We start from the raw sequence: 3,562 nt of genomic DNA, 5'->3' as shown, positions 1-3,562 counted from the left end.
GGGGGGGGGGAGTTGTGTGTATGTTCATGCTGAAGTAAAATGGGGCAAATTCACACAGTTTGAGGATCTTGCTGCAAATGGCAGTGTCAGAGGGCAGAACCTCTGGCAGACCCTCGTTTGCAGCCGTCAGGTTAGAATCTGGAACCTCAGACAGCTACAGGATCCACATGCCTAGCAAATACWCCTGGTGTGTTTCTATTCTCTTTGATTGAAAAATTATTCTTTCCACCCCAACGACTCATCCTTGAARCCCCGATAGCAATCCGCTGCCCTACATCAGTACTAAGTCGAGTTTCTACTGAACCCGTCGCCTCCCTCGACCAGATCGGATTTGGTATGTTAGGGAAGCAGAAGTCTTTGTGACCGGTTTGAACAAAGAATTTTTTTTCAAGGTCTTCTGCTACCACCCTGCTCTCTCCTCCCTGCAGTTMCATTGCGGCTGGCAGCGCTGCTGGCTGTAAGAAAGAGTGTACTTGTCAACTCGTTAACACTTTCTTTTTCCCTTTGCTAAAGGCATGGTCGTGCAAATTAATTGTAAAGACCTTGTCATGCAGCTGCATTGGCCTCGCAGGTGCCTCTGATATGCACTTTCAAAACACTAGCAAAAAAAGAAATAGAATTTTGAAGGCTGAAAAAATCCGGCCCCAGATCATTCATACGTGTATTAAATCTCTGTCTTACTGGCAAAGAAAATGGCCGAGAGATTTCTCTYTCCCCGGCACCAGTTGCTGTCCGGTGTTGGGCTGGAGGGAGATGATCTGGGTGTCAAAAGCTTGCAGCCGAGAAAAGCGGGATTTGGGGGAGCTGCACRGGGCTCTGCTGTGCTGTCAGTGCAGCAGCACAACCGCGCTCCTGATGGCAGGATTTACACAAAGGCTTTGATCGTCTGCTTTATTAAAGCTGGAAGCATCCGCATCAAGACAGAGCCGAAAGCAGAGATGAAAACGCAATTTCCAGCCTTTCCATCCCCTTGTGCTTTAAGGAATCCCTGCGCTGGAATTGCAGTGATGAGGGAAAGGAGGCGAAATTGGGGTGTGGTGATGCAGGGCCGCTGTGCCAGCGCTGACATTGTCACCGGGGGAGAGCAGTGTGGATGATTGATAGGTTCTTGTAGGGGAGAGCAGGGGAGGGASTGGACCAGTGCCTGCACATCTGCCCGGGTTTTATGGGCTGAGGCCTCACCTTGGCACAGGTGGGGATGCAGGTAGGTGGGCAAACTATCCAGCACCCCCTCTGAGCACACACCACAGCATTTTACACCTTGGCTAAGTGAGGTTCACCATCACAAGGTTTATCTTCTGCTCACAGGAGCAGGTATTTTTTTCAACTGATTTATGTAGAGGCTGTCTCAGATGCTGAATGTATTAAAAAAGGTGTAGTTCCCAAATGGCAGGAATATCTTTGCCCTGCCCTCTCTTCCCATTTTCCCATTTATGGTTCTCCGCAGGATTTAGGGATACTTTTCATCTGACTTGTGTTTACCTCGTGAGAAACATGTAAGTTCATGCACACACACACCTTTCAGTCCTGAGGAAGGCCACCAGGTACCCCAGGACATAGTAACAGTAGCAGCATGGCCTAGCACCAGCTTCTTCAAACACAAAAGCAGAAAAGGTTGATAATTTCTCATTATTTCTGAGAAGCCACAGAGAAGGATATTTTTCAGCTGCTGTTCAAGGGCAGGACTCAAAYTTTTTGAAGATGCAGCTTCAGCCTCTTGGGATCATACTTTGGAAATGCAGTGAAGGGACCAATGGTATTTTCCCAGGGTGATGTGTTCTGACTGTGAAACTATTCTGTCTGTTCCGTTGTCATGCAAATAGGGAACGCCCCCATCTTTGCCTGCTAGTGTGAACTATTGTTTTAAATGTTTTTTAACTCAGGAATTTGGAAGCAGACCACTGAAGTGATGTTTGTGGAAGTTACATTCTGTTTAATCATCAATAATATCAGATACACTGATGAGGTGGTAGCAGTAGCTAGCTGTTTGACACATTTGTGYTAGGAAATAAGATATGTGCCTGATTTAAATCATGCTTTTCAAGAACTGCACTAGGAACTTGGAGATCCTGGCCAAAACAGCCATATCATTATGGATCAGATTACATTGGGCTGCTCTCTAGTAATGTACAAATGATTGTTAGAGATATTCACTCCTTCTGCTAAACCACTGTGTTCAGCAGAGCAGGAAGGGAAAGCCAAGAGCAAAAACTGGACTRAGCTGAGGAACTTCTGAGTGAAGACTGGAAGGCTGCTGCGGGACAATGCCAGGCCTGTTAGCCTCCCTCCTTGCCCAGGGAGGAGGATGCAAAATAATCAAAGCTGATTTTGTACAGCCARTTTTGCTTGCAAATGGAAAAATGAAAAGGCCACGGCATCACTTTAAAAAGCAATGAAAGAGTGGTTGTGTGGAGAACCAGACTGAGAGGCAGCCCTTGCTGGCATGCCTTGAGAATGCGAGAAGCTGCATGCAGGCGTGTCCAGTCGGACCTGCAGGTTAAAGGTCCTGTGACAGACAGTATTACATGCAAGGCCCAGTGTAAGGAAGAAAAGAARATTCATGGAAATCCTGGCATCAGCAGAGGGGAAGTACCCAGAGGGGTGGGGAAGAGACCAGAAGTGCAGCAAGTTCCATAACCATGGCAACAGCAAACTATCTGTCCAAAAAAGGAATTTCATTCCACTCCCAAGGCATCCTGAATCTCGGTCAAACCTTTGTTTATGTGGCTGCCAGTGCTGCATGTTGAATCAGTAATTTCCACGGCTAGGAACGTGACTCTGTGCAGCCTGAGCAGACAAGTGAGCCCTCCAGTCTGCAGCAGACAGACATTCCCTGCGGTTCAAGGACTCACCACACCCTCTGCATGCTCGGTACCCTGTCCTGACATCTTGCTAGGTGACCCAAGGACAGAAAAAACATCAGGATCCACGTGTGGATCCAGGTGTGTTCTACATCCCATAAGATCTAGGAATTGAATTGAGCAATATAAAGGAAAACATTTTTTCAATACCGTCTCATGGGTTTTTTTCCCTTTCCTTCTAACCTTTCAAAAAGTCAGTTTAATTAGGCTTTCATAACTGTGCCCTTCCCTGTCAGGTCGCAGGTGKGTAATAACCCATCACACCTGCAGATCTCACTACAGCTGCTGACATTTATGTAGCAGAGTCGGTGTTGGTAAGATGCTTTGGGGTTCTCCACCATGAAGTGGTCTGTCGGCATTTCCAGTCGGCTGCATCAAGCTCCTCTTGTCCCCAAAGGGAGCAATGAGTCACTCCGAGTTAGTGCCTCCCGTCCGAGCAGCTACGGAATCACACGACTCAAATGCTCCAACATGAAAGGAAACGGTCTGATCCGATAGCAGCAGTTTAGACTGGGCTCATCAAGGTCCTTACAAGCTGTGTATTGCACGGAGTTGTGTTCAGCTGCAGGGAGAYAGACAATGGTTAAGGTACTCTTGTGGTCTGCAGAGGAGTGGAATAAAGCAGGGTAGAAAGGATTTGTAGGGGTCCGCCAGGTCATTCGGGCACTGAATCTAACAGCCGTGATTATTAGTCAAGCACG

The sequence above is a fragment of the Malurus melanocephalus genome, unplaced genomic scaffold (assembly GCF_030028575.1).
Source record: "Malurus melanocephalus ecotype Western Australia unplaced genomic scaffold, MMel_1.1 scaffold_103, whole genome shotgun sequence".
NCBI classification, from domain to species: domain Eukaryota; kingdom Metazoa; phylum Chordata; class Aves; order Passeriformes; family Maluridae; genus Malurus; species Malurus melanocephalus.
The sequence above is the reverse complement of the archived record's forward strand: the minus strand, read 5'-3'. Positions refer to the sequence as shown.